This window comes from Tenrec ecaudatus, assembly GCF_050624435.1.
Source record: "Tenrec ecaudatus isolate mTenEca1 chromosome 2 unlocalized genomic scaffold, mTenEca1.hap1 SUPER_2_unloc_17, whole genome shotgun sequence".
In the NCBI taxonomy this organism is placed as follows: Eukaryota; Metazoa; Chordata; class Mammalia; order Afrosoricida; family Tenrecidae; genus Tenrec; species Tenrec ecaudatus.
The window spans coordinates 196,237-218,440 of NW_027457577.1; positions in this window are offsets into that span (position 1 = coordinate 196,237).

Genomic DNA, 22,204 nt, shown 5'->3' on the forward strand with positions numbered 1-22,204 from the left:
GTATTTCTACAACCCTTCCATACACTTCCCAATGTGTAGTGGGGGTCCCCAAATCATAAAATTTTCTCTATTGCTATTTTGTAACCGTAATTTTGCTACTCTTATGTATCTGGCCACCCCTGTGAAAGAGTCGTTCGAACAACCAAAGTGGTCACGACTCACAGGTCGAGAACCACAACTCTAAACTAAGAGTAGTTTCTTCTATGGTCTAGTTCAGCATATTGTTAGATGCACAAATCCTGTTCTTATTGTTGTAAGGCACTGCCGAGTGGGTTTGGCTCATAGCAACTCTATGCACAATATCATGGAATGCTGTACCATCCTCTTCATTCCTCACAATTTTCTTTTGCTTTTGCTCATTATTGCAGTCACTGTGCTAATCCTTCTTTTTTGGGACTGCCTCTTGTTTGCTAACCTTCTACTCTACCAATATTTCTTTTTCCTCTAGAGCAATGGTTCTCAACCTTCTGAATGCCATGACCTTTTCAGAATGTTCCTCATGTATTGATGACCCCCCAGTCATAAAATTATTTTCATTGCTACTTCATAACTGTAAGTTTGCTACAGTTTCGAACTGGGCCACCCCTGTGGAAAGGATGTATGACCCCAAAGGGGTCGTGAACCACAGTTTCAGAACTGCTCCTCTAAACTAAGTGGAGTTTTTTTTTAACCCCTTTATTTTGGAGTTTTTTAAAAAAGATCAAATTAGTTACATTTTCAGATGCACAAGTCCTGTTTTTTATTATTTTTAGATGCCCAGAGTGGGTTTCAGTTCATCGCAACCCTGTGCACAATATAATGAAACGCAGCCTTGGCTTATGCCATCCTCGCAGTGGTTCTTTGCTTGAGCTCAGTTTTTGCAGCCACTGTGGTAATCAATCTTGCAGGGGCTTCCTCTCTTTTGGTGGCCTTCTACTGTACTTACTTGTTTCTTCCTGTAGGAGAGTGGGTCTCAAACTTCCTATTTCCACGACCCTTCCATACACTTCCCAATGTCTAGGGGTGGTCCCCAAATCAAAACCTTTTTTCTATTTCTACTTCATAACTGTAATTTTGTAAATGTTTTGAATCCAGCCACCCCTGTGAAAGGGTTGTTCGACCAACAAAGTGGTCACGACTCACAGGTTGAGAACCACTGCTCTAAACTAAGAGGAGTTTCTCTTAATATCTAATTCACCCTATTGTTAGACGAACAAGTCCTGTAGTTATTGTTGTTAGATTTTCTCGAGTGGCTTTCGACATATAGCAACTCTAAGCACAATATAACGAAATGGTGCCCTGTCCTCTGCCATCCGCACAGTGGTTCTTTTGCTTGCTTGGATTGTTGCAGCCACTGTCATATTCCGTCTTGCTGTGGGTTGCCTCTTTTTTGCTGCCCTTCTACTGTATTCAGACTTGTGTCTTCCTCTAGGGAAGTGGTTTGCAACCTTCCTAATGCCACGACTCTTTCACACCATTTCTCCTGTACTGGTGACCCCCAATAATAAAATTATTTTCCTTGTTACTTCATAACTATAAATTTGCTACTGTTATGAATCAGGCCACCCATGTGAAATGGTCGTTCTTCAGCCCAAAGGCATCGTGACCCACAGTTTGAGAACTGCTACTCTACACTAATAGGAGTTTATTTTTAAGGTCTACTTTAGAATTTTGTTAGAGGCACAAGTCCTGTTGTTTTTGTTGGCTGCCTTCGAGTGCTTTTTGGCTTATAACAACTCTATGTAAAATATAACGAAACTCTGTCCCATCCCGTGCCATCCTCACAGTGATTCTTAGCTCGTGCTCATTGTTGCAGCCACTGTGCTAATCCAACATGTAGGGGCTGCCTCTCCTTTGCTGCCCTTCTTCTGTACCAACATTTGTGTCTTCCACTAGGACAATGGTTCTCAACCTTTCTAATTCCATGACCCTTTGATACAGTTCCCAATGTAGTGGTGGACCCCCAGTCCTAAAACACTTTTTGCTGCTATTTCATAACTATAATTTTGCTAATCTCATGAATCAAGCAAACCTTGCAAAAGGATCATTCAACCCACTCACTCCCCAAAAGGGTTCATAATCCGCAAGTTGAGAACCCTGCTGTAAAATAAGAGGAGTTTCTCTTAAGATCTACGTCAGCATATTGTTAGAAATGCAAGTCCTTTTTGTGTTGCTGTTAGTTGCCATCGAGTGGGTTTTGACTCTTAGCAACCCTACGCACAATATAATGAAATGCTGCCCTGTCCTGTGCCGTCCTCACACTGGTTCTTTGATGGCACTCAGTGTTGCAGTCACTGAACTATTCAATTTTGTAGGGTCTGCCTCTCATTTGCTGCCCTTCTGCAGTACCACGTTTTGTGTCTTTCTCTCAGTCAGTGTTTCTCAACCTTCTTCATGGCATGCCCCCTTTATACAATTCTTAATGTAGTGACGACCCTCCAACTATAAATTTTTTGGTTACTTCATAACTGTAAATTTTCTACTGTTATGAATTTGGCAACACCTATGAAAAGGTCATCTGAACCCCCAAAGGGGTCGTGACCCACACGTTGAGAACCCCTGCTCTAAATTTAGAGAAGTTTCTCTTGAAGATCTAGTTCAGCATACTGTTAGAAGTACAAGTCCTGTAGTTATTGTCGTTAAGTTCCATTGAGTGGGTTTTGTCCCGTAGCAACTCTATGCACAATATAATGAAATGCTGCCCTGTCCTGTGCCATCCTCACAGTGGTTCTTTGCTTGGCCTCATTGTTGCAGCCACTATGCTAATCCATCTTGGGAACTGCCGCTCTCTTCTTTCCCTTCTGTACCAAATTTGTGTCTTGCCCTAGAGAAGTGGTTCTTAACCTTCCTAATGCCAATACCCTTTCATACTGATTCTGATTTAGTGGAGACCCCCAACCATAAAATTATTTTCATTGCTATTTTGTGACTGTAACTTTACTACAGTTATGAATCGGGCCACTGCTGTGAAAGGGTCACTTGACCCTCCAAAGGTTGAGAACTGCTGCTCTAAAGTAAGAGGAGTTTCTCTTAAGACCTACTTCACCATATTGTTAGAAGCATAATTCCTGTAGTTATTTTTGTTAAGTGCCGTCGAGTGGGTTTCTGGTCACAGCAACTTTATGCACAATATAATGAAATGCTGCCCAGTCCAATGCCATCCTCAGAGTTGTTCATTTGCTTGGGCTGATTGTTGCAGCCACTGTGTTAATCAATCTTGTAGGGGCTGCCTCTCATTTGCTGCCCTTCTACTCTACCAAGAATTCTGTCTTCCTCTAGGGCAGTGGTTCTCAACCTTCCTAATGCCATGACCCTTTCATACCATTCCTCATGTAGTGCTGACTGCCAAATCATAAAATTATTTTCATTGCTACTTTATAATTCTAATTTTTCTACTTTAATGAATGGTCCCCCACTGTGAAAGGGTCGTTCATCCCCCAAAAGGGGTTACAACCCTCAGGTTGAGGACCACTGCGCTAAACTAATAGGAGTTTCTCTTAAGGTCTACTTAAGCACATTGTTAGAAAAACAAGTCCTGTTGTTTTTCTTGTTAGTTGCTGTCCAGTGGGTTTTGACTCAGAGCAACTCTATGCTCAATATGATGATGCACTGTCCCATTTTGTGCCATCTTCAAAGTGTTTCTTTGGCTTGCGTTTATTGTTGCAGTACACTGTGCTATCCCATCTATATTGGGGCTGACTCTATTTTTGTTTTCCTTCAACTGTATCAAGAATTGAGTTCTCCTCTTGGACAGTGGTTTTCTACATTCTTACTCATGACCCTTTTATACAGTTCCTCATGTCATCATGACCACACAACAATAAAATTATTTCTGTTGCTACATCATAACTGTAATTTTGCTACTGCCATAAATCAGGCCACCCCTATGAAAGGACTTTTTGACCCCCTAAGTAGTCACGACCCACAGGTTGAGAACCGCTGCTCTAAACTGAGAAGATTCTCTTAAGGTCTTCTTCAGCATATTGTTAGAAGCACAAGTCCTGTTGTTATTGTTGTTGGGTGCAGTAGAATGGGTTTGGCTCATAGCCACTCTGTGCAAAATCAATGAAACTCTGGGGGTCTTAAAGGCTTGAAGGCAAACAAGCGGCCATCTAGCTTGGAAGCAACAAAGCCCACAGAGAAGAAGCACACAAGCCTAAGTGAATATGAGGTGCTGAAGGGATCAGGTAGCAGACACCAAATAACAAAATCCATCATTGTGTGATCACCTTGCCCACATAAACACTGAAGACGAATGTGTGCATAAGTAAGTGTGGTGAAGAAGGCTGATGGTGCCCAACTGTTGAGAAACATAGTGTCTGGGAACTTAAAGGCTTAAAAGTAAACAAGCAGCCATCTAGCCCAGAAGCAACAACACCCACATGGAAGCAGCACACCAACATGTGTGATCATGAAGGGCCGAGAGGACCAGGTTTCAAGCAACAGCGTCATGGGGAAAAATCATATCGTTGTGAATGAGGGAAGTGCATTATGGGAACCCAATGCCCATCTGTAGACAACTGGACATACCTTGCAGAGGGGTAGTGGGGAGGAGATGAGTCACTCAGGGTTCAGTGTAGCAATAATGAAACTCAAAACCTTCCTCTAGTTCTTAAATGCTTCCTCCCCGCCAACTATCGTGATCCAAATTCTACCTTGCAAACCTGGTTAGACCAGAGGATGCACAGTGGTACAGTTGGGATCTGGAAACACAGGGAATCTAGGACAGATGAACCCCTCAGGACCAACGGTGAGAGTGGCAATACCGGGAGAGAAGAGCTGGTAGAAAAGGGGAACTGATCTCGGGGATCTACATATAACCTCCTCTCTGGGGGATGGGTAACAGGAAAGTGGGTGAAGGGAGACGCCTGGCAGTGTAAGATAAGCTAAAATAATAATTTACAAATTATTAAGGGTTCACGAGGGAGAGGGGAGCAGGAAGGGACAGGGAGGGGAAAAAATGAAAATGAGCTGATGCCAGGAACCCAAGCAGAAGACAAATTTTGAGAATGATGAGAGCAATGAATATATATATATAACATTATAACTAATTAAGGAATTTATTAGCAAAATTACAGCATAGAAAGTCAATGCATTAAAATGTTATTTTTTAAAACTAGCATTTCAATCAGACAATAAAATCAGAAATGCAGTTCAATTATTGAAAGGTATACCATCTATGCACTGAGAACTATAAAACTCCTGAAAGAATTCATAGTAAACTATTAATTGTGAAGATGGTAACTATATTTACAATCATTGTAACTCCAATAAAAGTTACTCTGGCTTTTGCGTAGGAATTGACAAGTGGACTTACAATGTAGGCTTATGGTTAGGGGTAGTGTTAGCATTGTTACAATTAGGGTTAGGTGTCAGGTTTGGGTTAGGGTTATTGTTATGGTTAGGATGAGGGTTAGTTTTAAGGTTGGTGCTATGTTTAGAGTTACTTTTAGAGTTAGGGTAAAGGTTTTAGGGTTAGATTTAGGAATAAATATTGGGTTAGGTTTAGAGTTAAGGCTAGGGCAGTTAAGTTTAGTGCTAGTTAGATTAGGGTTAGGGTTGTTCTGTTTAAGATTAGGGTTAGCACTGTTAAGTTTAGGGTTAGCAAGAGGGTTTGGGTTAGGGTTGCTATGTTTTGGGTTAGGGATAGGATTAGGGTTAGGGTTGTTAGGGTTAGAGTTAGGGTTATGTTTAAGGTTGTTAGCATTAGGGATAGGCTTAGGGTTATGTTTAGCATGAGGGTAAACATTTGGGTTAATATTACTAGGGTTAAATTTAGGGTTACCATTGTTAGCATTCGGGTTCGTGTTTTGGTTAGGTTTAGGGCACTTAGGGTTAGGGTTACAGATAAGGTTGTTAGGATTAAGGTTAGGGATAGGGTATTTGCAGTTACAGGTAGGGTTAACATTAGACTTCTTAGAGTTGGGGCTGTAAGGGTTAGGTTTAGGGATAGGTTTGGGGTTCTTAGGGTTAGGATTGGTGTTAGTTTTGTTAGGGTTAGTGTCAAAGTTACGGTTAGGTTTAGGGCTAAGTTTAGGGTTAGGATTAGAATTGTTAGGTTTAGGTTAGGGATGTTAGAGTTAGGGATGTTCGGTTTAGAATTCAGGTTAGGGTAGTTGGGGTTAAGATTAGTGTTAGGGTAGAGTTAGGGCTAGGATTGAATTTAGTTTTAGGTTTGTTAGGGTTAGGAATATGATTAGGATTAGGGTTAGGGTTGTTAGGGTTAACATTAGAGGTTTTAAACTTAGGGTTAAGGTTAGGGTGTAAGGTTTAGGGTTTGGGTTCAGGTTAGGATTAAGGTTAAGTTTGTTAGGGTTAGGAGTATGGTTAAGGTTCGGGTTAGGTTTGGCCTAGGGTTAGGGTTGTAATGGGTGAGAGTTAAATTTATGGTTATGCTTAGGATAAGACTTAGGTTTAAGATTAGGGCTAAAATGGTTAGGTTTAGGGTTATGGTTATGCTTGTTAGGGTTAGCGTTTTGGTTAGGTTTAGGGTTGTTAGGGTTATGGTTTGAGTTAGTGTTAGTGCTAGGTTTAGAATTAGGTTTAGGGCTATGGTTATGTTTAGGGGTTTAAGGTTGTGATCAGGGTTGTTAAGGTTGTGGTTAGGGTTAGTATTACACTTGTTAGAGATTGTGTAGGGTTGTTTGGGTTAGGGTTAATTTTAGGGATAGGGTTGTTAAGAGTTAGGATTAGGCTTAGGCTTAGTGATTGGGTTAGGGTAGGGTTAGGTTAGGGTTAGCGTTGATAGTGTTATGGTTAGGGTTTGTGTTAGGATTGCTAGGATTATGGTTATGGTTGTTAGGTTTAGGGTTGTTAGGGTTAGAATAGGGTTGTTAGAGTTATATTTAGGGTTTGTGATAGTTTTAGGTTTAGGGATAGGGTTGTTATGTCTAGTGTTCTGAATAGGCTTAGGGACAGGTTTAGGGTTAAGGTCCGGTTTAGGGTTGTTAGGGTTAGAATAGGGTTGTTAGAGTTATATTTAAGGTATGTGTTAGTTTTAAGTTTAGGGATAGGGTTGTTATGTCTAGTGTTCTGAATAGGCTTAGGGACAGGTTTAGGGTTAAGGTCCGGTTTAGGGTTGTTAGGGTTAGGGTCAGGGTTAGGGTTAGGATTGTTAGGGTTAGGGTTGTTAGGGTTAGGTTTATTAGGGTTAGGATTAGGGTTAGGTTTAGGGATAGTGTTAGGTTTAGGGCTAGTTTTAGTGTTGTTAGGGGTAGGTTTAGGGTTAAATTTAGGGTTAGGTTGAGAGTTACAGTTAGGATAGTTAAGTTTAGTGTTAGGCATGTTGGGGTTAGGGTTAGGATTAGGGTTAGGGTTGTTTGGGCTAGGGTTTGGGATGTTTGGGTTAGGTTTGTTAGGAATAGGGTTAGGGTTAGGGTTAGCATTAGGGATAGGGTTAGGCTGAGGTTTATGGTTAGAGTTGTTATATTTAGACTTAGGCATAGGCTTAGGGATAGGTTTAGGATTGTTAGGGTTAGGGTTAGTGTTAGAATTAGGGTTGTAAGTGTTAGGGTTGGGGTAGGGTTTTTAGCATTAGAATTAGTGTTTGGGTTCGAGGTAGGGTTAGGTTAGGTTTGTTATGTGTCAGGTTAGGGATAGGCTTACGGTTCAGTTTAGTATTAGGGTTAAGGTCTGGGTTAGTATTGTTAGGGTTAAATTTAGGTTACCGCTGTTAGGGTTCAGGTTCGTGTTAGCGTTAGGTTTAGGGTACTTAGGGTTAGGGTAATGGATAGGGTTGTTGGGATTAAGGTTAGTGATTGGATTTTTTGTTTTACAGCTAGGGTTAATGTTCACGTTGCTTTGGTTAGGGTTATAAGGATTAGAGTTAGGGATAGGTTTGGGGTTCTTAGGGTTAGGATTGGTGTTAGTTTTGGAAGGGTTAGTGTTAATGTTATGGTTATGATTAGGCTTAAGGTTATGGTTATGGTTAGGATTATTAGGTTTAGGTTAGGGATGTTAGAATTAGGGTTTTTCGGTTTAGGATTCGGGTTAGGGTTAGATTTTTATAGGTGTTAGGGATAGGGTTAGGGTTAAGGTTGTTAGCGTAAGGGTTAGGGTTGTTAGGGTTTGGGTTAGGGCTATTATTAGGTTAGGGTTGTTAGGGTTAGGGTTCAGGTTAGGATTAGCGTTAAGTTTGTTAGGATTAGGGGTATTGTTCAATTTAGGGTTAGGTTTGGCCTAGGGTTATGGTTAGGGTTGTAAGGGTTAGAGTTAAGTTTATGGTTAGGATTATTAGGTTTAGGTTAGGGTGAGGGCTAGGATTGTTAGGTTTAGTGTTATGGTTACATTTGTTAGAGTTAGGGTTTTGGTTAGGGTTAGGGTTCTTAGGGTCATGGTTCGGGTTCGGGTTAGAATTAGGTTTAGGGATATGTTTACGTTTAGGGGTGTTAAGGTTGTGATTAGGGTTAGGGTTAGGATTATGCTTGTTAGGGATACCTTAGGGTAGTTTGGTTTACATTTAATATTAGGGTTAGGGTTGTTAGGGTCAAAAGTAGGTTTAGGCTTAGTGATTGGGTTAGGGTGTGTTTAGGGTTAGGGTTCTTAGGGTTGTTAGGGTTAAGTTTAGGGTTAAAATTAGGGTTTGGATTATGGTTAGTATTTGGATTAGATTTAGGATTGTTAGGATTATGGTTCTGGTTGTTAGGGTTAGGGTACTTATGGTTAGAATAGAAGTGTTAGTATTAGAATTAGGGATTGAGTTAGTGTTAGGGTGGTTAGATTTACGGTTTGAGTTAGTTTTAGGTTAGGATTGTTATGTTTAGGGCTATGGATAGGCTCAGGGTTAAGGTCTGTGTTAAGGTTGTTAGGGTTATGGTCAGGGTTATGGTTAGCGTTAGGATTAGGATTGTTAGAGTTAGGATTAGGGCTCTTAGCATTAGTATTAGGCTTAGGCTTATGGTTAGTGTTAGGTTTAGAATTGTTAGGGGTAGGTTTAAGGTTAAATTTAGTGTTAGGTTTAGAGTTAGGTTTAGGACAGTTAAGTTTAGTGTTAAACATGTTAAGGTTAGGGTTGTTAGGGTTAGGCTTGTTTGGATTAGGGTTAGGGTAAGTGTTAGGGATAAGGTTAGGGTTACGTTTATGCTTAGAGTTATGTTTAGGGTTAGGGATAGGCTTAAGTTTAGAGTTAGTTTTGTTAGGATTAGGTTTAGGGTTATTACATGGGTTGTTAGTGTTAGGGTTTTGGTTAGGGTTCTTAGTGTTAGAGTTAGATTTAGAGTTAGTTTCAGGATTAATATTAGAGTTAGTGTTACGGTAGTTTAGTTTAGGGTTAGGGAATGGCTTAGTGTTAGGGTTAGGGTTAACGTCTGGGTTAGTATTGTCATAGTTAAAGTTAGGTTTACCATTGTTAGGGTATGGTTATGGCTACCATTGTTAGGAATAGGGTTAGGGTTAGAGTCCTTAGGGATAGGGTTGTTAACTTTAAGGTTATTCATAGGGTTGTTAGGGTTATGTTTAGGATTACCATTACTTTTGTTAGGGGTAGGGTTGTAAGAGTTGGGATTTTGGATGGGTTTAGAGTTGTTATGGTTAGGGTTGGGGTTAGTGTTGTTGGAGTTACTGTTAGGCTTAGGGTTGGGGTTACGGTTAGGATTTTTTGGTTTAGAGTTAGGGATGCTAGGGTTCAGGTTGTTTGGGTTAGGATTCTGGTCGGTGTTGTTGGGGTATGGGTTAGAATTAGCATTAGGATTAGGGTTAATATTAGGGTTAGGGTTATGGTTAAGTTTGTTATGTTTAAGGTTAGGGCTAGGCTTAGGCTTAGGGTTAGGTTTACGATTCCTAGGGTTAGGATTATTGATAGGGTTGTTAGTGTTAAGGTTAGGGTTAGGGTGGTTAGGGTTAGAGTTAGCCTTAGGGTGTTAGAGTTAGCTTTTGGGTTAGTGCTGTATTGATTAGGGTTAGGGTTAGGTTTGGGATTCTGAAGGTTAGGGTTCTGGTTATTGCTAGGGTTAAGATTGTTAGATTGACCGTTAGGGATGTTGTGGTTAGGATTTTTTGGATAAATTTAGGGTTAGGGTTGTTAGGGTTAGGGTAAGTGTTATGGTTCTTAGGGTTAGTGATAGGTTTAATGTGAGGGTTAGGGCTAGAGTTAGTGTTAGGGTTAGGGTTGTTAGGGTTTTTAGGGTTACGGTTAGCATCCAAGATCATGTTAGTGTTGTTAAGGTTAGTATTAGCATTAACGTTGTTAGAGTTAGGGTAAAGGTCAGTGTTTTAGGGTTAGACTTGGGGTTCAGTTTAGGATTATGGTAGTTTTGGTAGGGTTAGAGTTGTAAGGGTAAGGGATAGGGTTAATTTATGGTAAGGGTTAGGAATAGACTTAGCATTAGGGTTAGGGTTAGGATTATTATGTTTAGGGTTAGTGTTACGGTTGCTAGGGTTTTGTTTACAGTAAGGGTTAGGGGTTTTAAGGTTTGGGTTAGGGTTAGGCTTAGGGTAAGTTTTTGGGTTGTCATGGTTAGAGGTAGCGTTAGGGTTAGAGTTAGAATTAGGGTTGTTAAGGGTATGGTTAGTGTTAGGGTTGTTAGCATTAGGGTGAGGGTGAGGATTAGGGTTAGGGTTAGTTTTAGGGTGGTTAGGGTTAGGTTTAGGGTTATTATTTTTACTGTTATTGTTAGGGTTAGAGTTTTTATTGTTAGCGCTAGGGTTAGGAATTTTAGGGTTAGGGTTTTTTGTGTTGGCATAGGGTTGTCAGTGTGAGAGTTAGGGTTTGAGTAGGGATAATGTTAGTGTGATGGTTAGGGTTGTTATGTTTAGGAATAGGGATAGCTTGGGGTTAGGATTAGGGTTAAGATCTGGGTTAGGTTCGTTAGGGCTAGGGTTATGGTTAGAGTTAGGATTGTTTGGTTTAGGATTAAGGGTCAATTTAGGGTTAGGGTTAGGATTTGGGTTAGGCTTGGGGTTATTGTTAGGTTTTAGGGTTAGTTTTGGGGTTATGTTTATGGTTGTTAGGATTAGGGTTATGGTTAAATTTAGGGTTAGGTTTAGAGTTATGGTTAGGATAGTTAAATTTAGTGTTAGGCATGTTAGGGTTGTTAGGGTGAAGATTAGGGTTAGGGTTTTTAGGATTATGTTTAGGGTTAGAGTTAGCATTAGGTTTATGGTGAGGTTTAGGTTTGCTTAGGGTGAGGGAATGGTTTAGGATTAGGATTAAGGTCCAGGTTAGGATTGTTAGGGTAAAAGATAGGGTTACCTTAGTTAGGGTTATGGTTAGGGTTCATAGGGTTTGGGTTACGGATAGCTTTGTTAGCGTTAAGGTTAGGCATAGGGTTGTTACGGTTATGGTTATGGTTAGTGTTATTGTTGTTAGGGGTAAGGTTGTAAGGGTTAGGTTTAGGGATAGTGTTGGGATTCTTAGGGTTAAGTTTGGGGTTAGTCTTGGTAGTGTTATGTTTAGGGTTAGGATTTGGGTTGGGATTGTTAGGTTTAGAGCCAGGCATGCTAGGGTTTGGGTTAGAATTCAGGTTAGGGTTGTTGTGGTTTGGGTTAGAGTTAGGGTTAGGGTTAGAGTTACTATTAGGTTAGGGTTAGGGTTAGGTTTGTTATGTTTTGGGTTAGGGCTTGGTTTAGGCTTAGGGTTAGGGTCTCCAGGGTAGGGTTATGGAAAGGGTTGTTAGTGTTAAGGTTATTGTTAGAGTGGTTAAGTTTAGGGCTAGGGTTAGTCATAGGATTGTTAGAGTTAGGTTTGGCATTAGGGTTGTAATGTTTAGGGTTACAGTTAGGGTTAGGATGTGGGATCTCAGGGTTAAGATTAGGATTGTTAGATTTACAGTTAGGGATGTTAGGGTTAGTTTTATTCAGGTTAGGATTAGGTTTAGGGTTTTTAGGGTTATGATTAAGGTTAGGGATAGGTTTAGTGTTCCGGTTAGTGTTGTTAAGATTAGGGTTAGCATTAAGATTGTTAGAATTAGGGTAAAGGTTAGGGTTGCTAGGGTTAGTCTTAGGGTTCAGTTTAGGATTATGTTTAATTTTTTTAGGGTTAGCATTAAGGATAGGGTTAGTTTTAGGTTTAAGGTTGTTAGGGTTCAGTTTATGGCAATGTTTATGAATAGATTTAGGGATATTGTTAGGGTTAGGATTGTTAGGTTTAGGGTTAGTGTCACAGTTGATAGTCTTAGGGTTCTGTTTAGAATAAGGGTTATAGGTGTTAAGGTTAGGTTTAAGGTTTATGGTTGTCAGGATTAGGGTTAGTGTTAGGGTTAGGCTTAGAGTTAGGGTTGTTAGGGTTAGTGTTAAGGTTCTCATGGTTGGTGTTGAGGTTAGGATTAGGTTTAGGCTTAGGGCTAGATTTAGTTTTAGGGTGGTTAGGATTAGGGTTAGGGTTGTTAGTTTTTAGTGTTATGGTTTGGGTTAAAGTTTTTAGTGTTAAGGTTAGGTTAAGGATTGCTAGGGTTAGGGTTATTAGGGTTAGTGTAGGGTTGGTAGTGTTAGAGTTAGGGTTAGGGTTAGAGTGAGGGTTTGGGTTGCTATGTTTAGGGTTAGGTTTATGCTTAGGCTTAGAATTAGGGTTTTAGGGTTATGATTAGTGTTAAGGTTCTTAGGGTTAGTGTTACTGTAAGATTTAGGAGAAGGCTTTTGGTTAGGTTTAGTTTTAGGTGGTTAGGGTTGTTAATTTTAGTGTTATGGTTAGGGTGAAGGTTTTTAGGGTTAGGGCTAGGTTTAGGATCGTTATAGTTAGGGTTAGGTTGTTGGGGTTAGTGTAGGGTTGTTAGTGTTAGAGTTAGTGTTAGAGTTACCGTGAGGGTGAGGGTTAGGGCTGTTATGTTTAGGGTTAGGGATATGCTTAGGGTTAGGTTTAGGGTTAACATCCAGGTTAGGGATGTTAGGGTTAGGGTTAGGTTTACGGTTACAGTTAGGGTTAGAGTTAGGATTGTTAGGGTTAGGGTTAGGGGTCAGGTTAGGTTAGGCTTAGGGCTAGTGTTAGATTTAGGGTTAAGGTGGTTAGGGTTAGGGTTAAATTTAGGGTTAGGTTTAGAGTTAGGGTAAAGATAATTAAATTTAGTGTTAGTGATGTTAGGGTTCAGGTTATTAGGGTTGGGATCAGGATTAGGTTTGTCAGGATTAGGGTTCATATTATGGTTAGGGTTATGGGTAATATTCGATTTAGGGTTAGTTTTAGGTTTAGGGTCGTTAAGGTTAGGGTTAGCATCGGTGTTGTTAGATTTAGGGTAAAGTTTAGGGTTGTTAGGGTTAGACTTGGAGTTCAGGTTAGGATGATGATTAGGATTGTTAGCATTATGGTTAGGGTTAAGGTTAGTGTTAGGTTTAGGTTGAGGGTTGTTAGGGTTAGGGTTACATTTATGGTATGGTTAGGAATAGACTTAGGGTCAGGGTTCAGGTTAGGATTGTTAGGTTTAGGATTAGGGTTGTTAGTGTTACGGGGTTTTTTAGGGTTTCATGTAGGGGTGTTAGTGTCAGGGTTAAGCTTAGGGTTATTTTTAGCATTGTTAGTGTTAGGGTTACTGTTAAAGTTAGGGTCAGAGTTAGGGTTTTTAGGGTTAGGATTTGTGTTAGGGTTGTTTGGGTTAGGGTTAGGCGTAGATTTAGGCTTTGGGATAAGGTGAGTTTTAGGGTGCATAGATTTAGGATTAGAGTTGTTAGGTTTAGTATTAGGCTTATGGATAGGATTTTAGGGTTAGGGTTTTTCATGTTAGAGTAAGGATTGTTAGGGTATGACTTAGGGTTAGGGCTAGGGCTAGGATTGTTAGGGTATGGGTTAAAGTTAGGGTGAGGGTTAGGCTAAGATTTGTTAGTGTTAGGATTAGAGATAGGTTTAGGGTTAAGATTAGGGTTAAGGTCCAGGTTAAGTTTGTTAGAGTTAGTGTTAGTGTTAGGGTTAGCATTGTTAGGGTTAGGGTTAGTGTTATGCTTGATAGGGTTAGGATTAGGGTTAATCTTCGTGTTAGTGTTACATTTAAGGTTAGTTTTAGGATTAGGTTTATGGTCAAATATAGGGTTAGTATTACAGTTAGGCCTAAGATAGTTAAGTTTCGTGTTAAGTAGGTTAGGGTGAGGGTTGTTAGGGCTAGGATTAAGGTTGTTTGGGTTAGGGTTGGGGATATGCTTAGAGTTAGGGTTTGGGTTAGGGTTGTTAGTGTTAGAGTTAATGTTAGAGTTAGGGTTAGGATTAAGATTGGAGTTAGGGTTAGGGTTTTCATGTTTAGGGTTAGGGATAGGCTTAGGGTTAGGTCTAGGATTAGGCTTAAGGTCTGGCATAGTATTGTCAGGGTTAAAGTTAGGGCTACTGCTTTTAGGGTTCAGGTGAATGTTAGGGTTAAGTTTAGGGTACTTAGAGTTAGGGTTATGGATGGGTTTGTTTGGGTTAAGTTTAGGGATAGGTGTTTTGGGGTTACAGTGTGGGTTAATGCTAGGCTTGTTAGATTTAGGGTTGTACGGGATAGGGTTAGGCGTAAATTTGGGGTTCTTAGGGTTAGGTTTTGTGTTAGTTTTGTTAGGCTTAGTATTAGTTTTAGGGCTATGGTTAGTTGTTAGGATTGTTAGCTTTAGGTTAGGGATGTTAGAGTTAAGGTTGTTCGGTGTAGGATTCGGGTTAGGGTTCCTGGGGTTAGGGCTAGTGTTAAGGTTAGGGTTAGCATTAGGCTTAGTGTTAGGGTTAGGGTTAGATTTAGTTTTAGGTTTGTTAGAGATGGGTTAGTGGTAGGATTGTTAGGGTTACAGTTCGTGTTTCGGTTGTCAGGACTAGGGTTAGGTTTAGCCTTAAGGTTAGGGTTGGGGTTGTGTTTAGGGTTAGGGATATTGTTAGGGTTAGGTTTAGGGTTGTTATGGTTAGGATAAGGGTTATGTTTAGAATTAGGGTTGTAAGTGTTATGGTTAGGGTTATTAGTGTTAGAGTTAGTGTTAAAGTTAGGGTTAGGATTAGGGTTGTTATATGTAGGGTTAGGGATAGGCTTAGGGTTAGGCTTAAGTTTAGTGTTAAGGACTAGGGTAGTATTGTTAGGATTAAAGTTAGGGTTACCATTGGGTTCTTGTTCGTGTTTTACTTAAGTTTAGGATACTTAGGGTTAGGGTTATGGATAAAGTTTTTAGGGTTAAGATTAGGGATAGGGATGTCAGGGTTATGGTTAGGGCTAGGTTTGAGGTTCTTAGGATTAGGGTTGGGGTTGGTGTTGTTAGGGCTAATGTTAGGGTTAGGATGGCTAGTTTTAGAGTTAAGGATATTAAGGTTAGGGTTGTTCAGGTTAGGATTCATGATAGGGTTATTGTGGTTTGGGTTAGAGTTAAGGTTAGGCATAAGTTTAAGTTTAGGGTTCCTAGGGCTAGGGTAACAGATAGGGTTGTTAGTCTTAAAGTTTGGGTTAGGGTGGTTAGGGCTTGGGTTAGGGATAGCCTTAGGGGCATTAGGGTTAGTGTTGGGGTCTGAGGGTTATAGTTATGTTTAGAGTTATGGTTAGGATTAGGATAGTTAGGTTTACAGTTAGGGATGTTAGGGTTAAGGTTTTACAGGTTAGGATTAGGATTAAGGTTGTTGGAGTTAGGTTTAGTGTTAGGGTTGTTAGGGTTAGTGATAGGTTTAGTTTTAGGCTTAGGGCTAGGGCTAGGATTAGGTTTAGGGTTTTTGCAATTAGGGTTAGGTTTGTTAGTTTTTACTGTTATGGTTAGGGATAGTGTTAATTTTAGGGCTAGTATTGTTAAAGTTAGGATTATCATTAAAGTTATTAGAGTTAGGGTAAAGGTTACGGTTGTTAGGATTAGGTTTGGGGTTCAGGTAAGAATTATGAGTAGGTTTGGTAAGATTGGGGTTAAGGATAAGGTTAGGTTTAGGTTTAGGGTTGTTAGGGTTAGTGTTATGGTTAAGTTTATGGTAAGGGTTAGGAATAGACTTAGGGTTAGCATTAGTATTAAGATTGTTAGGTTCAGGTTTATTGTTATAGTTGTTAGTGTTAGGGTTTTGTTTAGTGTAAGTGTTAAGGGTTTTAGGGTTAGGGTTATGATTAGGGTTAGGTTTAGGGTTATCAGGGTTGAGGTTGGTGTTAGGGTTAGGGTTAGAGCTAGGGTTGTTAGGGTTAGGGTTAGTGTTACTGTTGTTAGGGTTAGGGTTACTGTTGTTAGGGTTGTTAGTGTTAATGTTAGGGTTACGTTCAGGCTTAGGCTTAGGTTAATTTTAGGGTTGTTAGTGTTGGGGTTAGGGTTAGTGTAGGATTGTTAGTGTCAGGGTTAGTGTTTTTAGTGTTAGGGCAGTGTTGTTAGTGTTAGAGTTAGGGTTTGATTTAGCATTAGGGTTAGGTTTGGGGATGTTACATTTAGGGTAGGGGATGTTACATTTAGGGTAGGGATAGGCTCAGGTTTAGGTTTAAGTTACGTGTTACGGTTATTAGGGTTAGAGTTAGGATTAGGGTTATTGTTAGAGTTAGGATTGTTAGGGTTAGGTGTCAAGTTTGGGTTAGATTTATGATCAGGGTTAGGCTTAGGGTTATTGTTAGGTTTAGTGTTAGGGTTGTTAGGCTTAGAGTTATGGTTAAATTTAGGGTTAAGTTTAGAATTAGGGTTAGGATAGTTAAGTTTAGTGATAGGCATGTTAGGGTTAGGGTTGTTAGGTTTAGGATTGTTAGGATTAGCATTAGGATTATGGTTGGCGTCAGTATTAGGGTTATTAAGATTAGACTTAGCATTAGTGTTGTTAGAATTAGGGTACAGTTTAGGATTGTTAGGGTTATGCTTAGGGTTCAGGTTTGGATTTTTTTAGGTTTGTAAGGGTTAGGGTTAGGTTTGGTGTTAAGATTATGGTAAGGTTTAGGTATAGATTTTGCATTAGGGTTCAGGTTATGACTGTTAGATTTAGGTTTAGTGTTACAATTGTTAGTGTTAGGGTTTTGTTTAGGGTTAGGTTAGGCATGTTAGGGTTTGGCTTAGGGCTAGTTTTAGGTTTGTTAAGGGTAGGGTTAGTGTTAGAGTTAGGGTCATAATTATGGTTGTTTGGGTTAGGGTTAGAGTTAAGGTTGTTAGGTTTAGGGTTAGGCATAGGCGTAGGCTTCAGTTTAGGATTAGTTTTAGGGTGGTTAGGGTTAGGGCTACACTTGTTAGTTTTAGTGTTATGGTTAGATTTAGGGTTTTAGGGTTAGGATTTTTAGTGTTAGGGTTAGGGTTATGATTGTTAGGGTATGGTTTAGGTTTAGCATTAGGGTTAGGATTGTTAGGGTATGGGTAAGTGTTAGAGGTGAGTTAAGGTTGTTAGTGTTAGGGTTAGGGATAGACTTAGGGTTAGGTTTAATGTCTGGGATAGGTTTGTTAGGGTTACGGTTAGGGTTTGGTTTGTCAGTGTTAGGAATGTTACGGTTAGGGGTTAGGGGTCAGGTTAGGTTTACAGTTAGCATTGTTAGGGTTAGGATTAGTGTTAAGCTTAGGGTTAGTCTTTAGTTTTAGGGTTAAATTTAGGGTTCTGTTTAGAATTAGGGGTAGGATAGTTAAGTTCAGTGTTAGATAAATTAGAGTTAGGGTTTGGGTTAGGATTATGGTTAGGGTTGTTAGGGTTTGGTTAGGTATGTTAGGGTTAGGGTTGTTCGGGTTAGGATTCGGGTTAGGGTTATTGGTGTTAGGGTTAGTGTAAGGGCTGTTAGGGTTAGGGTTAGTGTTAGGGTTTGGGCTAGGGTTAGGGTTAGGTTAGTTTAAGTTTGCTTGGTTAGGTTTGTAAAGGTTAGGGTTAGAGTTAAGAATATGATGAGGGTTAGGGCTAGGGTTGTTAGGGTTAGGGTTAGTGATAGGGTTTTTAGTGTTAGGGTTAAAGTTAGGGATATAAGGGTTAGGGTTAGGGTTCAGGTTAGGATAATGGTTAAGCTTGTTAGGGTTAGGGGTAGGGTTAAGTTTGGCGTAGGTTTTTGGTTTTGGTTAGTTTTAACTTATGGTTAGGCTTAGGATAAGCCTGAGGTTTAGGGTTAGGGCTAGGTTTGGGTTACAGTTGTTAGATTTAAAGTTTTGGTTAAGGTTAGGGTTAGAGGTTTAGGGTTAGGGACGTTAGGGTTAGGGTTAAGTTTTGGCTTGATAGAATTAGGGTTAGTGTTAGGGTTAGAGTTAGGGTTATTAGGGTTAGAATTAGGGTTATTAGGATTAGAGTTAGACTTAGGCTTATGGTTAGGGTTAGTTTTAGTGTGCTTATGGTTAGGAATGGAGCTGTTAATTTTAGTGTCATGGTTATGGTTATTGTTATATTTTTAGGGTATGGTTGTTAGGGTTAGAATTAGGGTTAGGATTGCTAGAGTTAGGGATAGGGTTTAGGTTAAGTTTATGTTTAGTGTTGTTACAGTAAGTGTTAGGGTTAGACTTAGGGTGAAGGCTACGTTTAGTGTTAGTTTTTAGATTAGGGTTGGGTCAGGGTTATTAAGTTTAAGGTTGTTAGGGTTAAGTTTGTTTCTGCTAGTGTTAGGGTTTGGGTTTGGATTAGGGTTAAGGTTAAGTTTAGGGTTATGATTGTTAGGGTTAGGGTTAGGGTTTTTAGGGTTAGGATTAATATTAGCCTTAGGGTTAGTTTTAGGCTTAACATTGTTAGGGTTACAGTTAAATTTAGGGTTAGGTTTAGAGTTCGAGTTAGGATAGTTTAATGTTAGGCATGTTAGGGTTAGGGTTGTTAGGGTTAGGATTAGGGTCAGGGTTGTTAGGGCTAGGGTTAGGGATGTTAGGGTAAGGGTTGTTAAGATTAGGGTTAGGGTTGGGATTTGCGTAAGGGATAGGGTTAGATTTAGGATTATGGTTATAGTTGTTATGTTTAGGGTTAAGGATAGGGTTAATGTCAGGGTTAGGATTGTTACGGTTAGGGCTAACGGTTGGGTTGTTAGTGTTATGGCTATGGCTAGAATTGTTAATATTAGAGTTAGGGTTAGAGTTAGTGTTAAGATTAGGTTTAGAATTAGGATTAGGGTTATCATTAAGGCTACATTTAGTGTTGTTAAGTTTAAGGTGAGGGATTGGCTTAGGGTTAGGTCTAGAGTTAGGGTTAAGGTCTGGGTTAGGTTTGTTAGGGTTAAAATTAGGGTTACCATTGTCAGTGTTAGGGTTAGGTTTATGGTTCTTAGGGTTAGACTTATGGATATGGTAGTTAGGGATAGGGTTGTTAGGGTTACAGTTAGAGCTAGCATTAGTGTTGTTAGGGGTAGGGTTGTAAGGGTTAGGATTAGGGAAACGTTTGGAGTTCTTAGGGTTAGGGTTGGAGTTAATGTTAGGGTTGGTGTGAGGGTTTAGATAGGGTAGTTAATGTTATGGTTAGGGTTAAGTTTAGAGTTATATTAAGGGTCCAGGTTAGGATTGATAGGGTTAGGTTTATAGTTAGGATTGTTAGGGTTAAGGTTAGGGTTAGTGTTGTTTGGACTAAGGTCAATGTCAGGGTTGTTACAGTTAGGTTTGAGTATATTAGTATAAGGGTTAGTTTTGGGTTTCTTAATGTTAGGGTTAGTTTTAGTGTTGTTAGCGTTTTGGTTATGGTTAAGGTTAGGGTTAGGTTTAAGTTTATTTTATGCTAAGGATTAAAGTTGTTAATGTTAGGTTTAGATTTTAGCATTGTTAGGGTCAGAATTAGGGTTAGGGTTGTAAGGGTTAAGGTAAGGGTTAGAATTGTTAAGGATAGGATTTTGGTTAGCATTAGGGTTTTTAAAGTAAGGGTTGGCATTAGGGATTGGGTTGTTAGCATTACAGTTTGGGTTAGGGTTAGGCTAGGCTTTCTTAATGTGAAGGTTAGGGTTAGGGCTGTTAGGGTTAAGGGTAGCATTGTTAGGGGTAAATTTAGGGTTATGGTTGTTAGGGTAAGGTTAGAATGAAGGTTATTAAGTTTAGGGTTCTTAGGTTTAGGGTGATGGATAGGGTTGTTAGGGTTTAGTTTTGCGTTGGGGTTGTTAGGATAGGCTTAGGGTTAGAGTTATGGTTGTTAGAGTTAGGACTAGGGTTAGGGATGTAAGGGTTTGTGTTAGGGTTAGGGTTAGTTTTGGGTTTATTAGGGTTAAGTTTTAGGATTGTTAGTGTTAGGATTAGGTTTAAATTTATGGTTAGGATTCCCTTTAGGGTTAGGATTAGAGTTAGGGTAAGGATTTTACATTTAGTGTACGGTTAGGGTTCTTAGAGTAAGGTTTTGGTTAGGGTTAGGGTTAAGGTTGTTAGTGTTACGGTTAGGCTTAGGCTTAGTGTTAGGGTTAGTGTTACAGTTAGGGTTAGCATTAGCATTGTTAGGGCTAAGGTTAGGGAAATGGTTAGATTTAGGGGTGTTACTTTTATGGTTATGGTTAGAAACAAGGTTGTTAATGTCAGAGTACGGGTGTTAGTGGTAGGGTTTGGTTTAGGGTTAGGGTTTTGGGGTAAGGTTTAGGCTTACGCTTAGTGTTAAGGTTAGGTTTAGTTTTAGGGTTTGACTCATTACGGATAGGTTTAGGATTGTTTGGGCTAGGGTTAAGTTTAGAGTTTAAGATAGGGTTAGAGTTAGGGTAAAGTTCAGGGTTGTTAGGGTTAGACTTAGGGTTCATTTTAGGATTATGGTTAGGTTTGTGAAGGTTATAATTAGGGTTATGATTAGGGCAAGCTTGAGGCTTAGGCTTGTTAGCGTCAGGGTTAAGTTAGTGTTAGGGTTAAATTTATGGTAAGGGTTAGGGACAGATTTAGGGTTAGGATTAAGTGTGTTAGTGGTAGGGTTAGGCTTAGGGTTGGTTTTAGAGTTGCTAGGGTTAGAGTTATTGTTAGAATTAGGGATAAAGTAAGGGTTGTTAGGATTAGGATTAAGGATAGGGTTGTTAGGGTTAGTGTTAGGTTTAGGCTTCGGGTTAGATTTAGTTTTAGGGTGGTTAAATTAGGATTAGGTGTATTTTAGCTTTAGGGTTTTGATTGTTAGGGTTAGGGTTAGGTTTTTTAAGGTTAGGGTAGGGTTGTTAGTGTTAGAGTCAGGGTTGGATTAGGGTAAGGGTTGTTATGTTTAGGGTTACGGATAGGCTTAGGGCTAAGGTCTGGTTTAGGGTTTTATGGTCAGTGTTAGAATTAGAGTTAGGGTTATGGTTAGGGCTCATGTTAAGTTTAGGGTTAGGGTGGTTAGGGTTAGGATTATGTTTAAATTTAGGATTAGGTTAAGAGTTAGACTTAGGATATTTAAGTGTAGTGTTAAGCATGTTAGGGTTAGGGTTAGGATTAAGGTTAGGGTTTTTAGGGTTAGGGTTAATGTTGTTAGGATTAAGTTTATGATTAGGGTTAGGGTAAGCATTAGGGTTAGGTTAAGGGTTAGGGTTGTTAGGATTAGGTTTAGTGTTAGGGTTGTTAGAGTTAAAGTTTGGTATAGGTTAGTGTTAGGGTTATTTGGGTTAGCTTTGGAATTAGAATTAGGGCTAAGGTTGTTTGGGTTTGGGTTAGGGTTCTGGTTTGGGTTGTTAAGGTTAGGGTTAACATTAACGTTAAGGTTGTTAAGGTTAGGGTTATTGTTAGGGATAGGGTTGTTAGCGTTACAGTTTGGGTTAGGTTTAGGGTTAGGTTTGAGTTTCTTTGTGTAAAGGTTAGGGTTAGGGCTGTTAGGGTTAAGGGTAGGATTATTAGGATTAAAGTTAGAGTCATGATTGTTAGGGTTAGGATTAAGTTTAGGGTTCTTAGGGTTATAGTTACAGATAGGGTTGTTAGGGTTAAGGTTTGTGTTTGGGTTGTTAGGGTTAGGTTTAGGATTAGAGTTAGGGTTGTTAGGGCTAAGACTAGGGTTAGGGATTTAAGGGTTTGGGTTAGCGTTAGGATTAGTTTTGGGTTTCTTAGGGTGAAGGATAGGGTTCAGATTAGGTTAAGGTTTAGGGTTGTTACCATTAGGGTTAGGTTTAAAATTACGGTTAGGATTCCATTTAGACTTGAGGTTAGTGTTAGAGTGAGGAATGTGAGGTTTAGTGTTAGGGTTCTTACAGTAAGGAATGGGTTATGGTTAGGGTTAAGGTTGTTAGTGTTACGGCTAGCATTAGGCTTAGAGTTAGGTTTAGTGTTGCTACGGTTAGTATTAGTGTTAGAATTAGGGTTAGCATTGTTAGGGTTAGGGAAATTGTTAGTTTTAGGGGTGTTATTGTTATGATTAGGGTTATGGTTAGAATTAGGGTTGTTAATATCAGGGTAGTTTTGCTAGGGCTATGGTTTGGTTTAGGGTTAGGGCTTTTTGGGTAAGGTTTAGGGTTAAGTTTAGGTTTAGGGTTTGGCTTGTTACGGATCCATTAGTATTGTTAGGTTTGGGGTTTAGGATAGGGTTAATGTTTATGTTGTTAGAGTTAAGGGTAAAGTTTAGGGT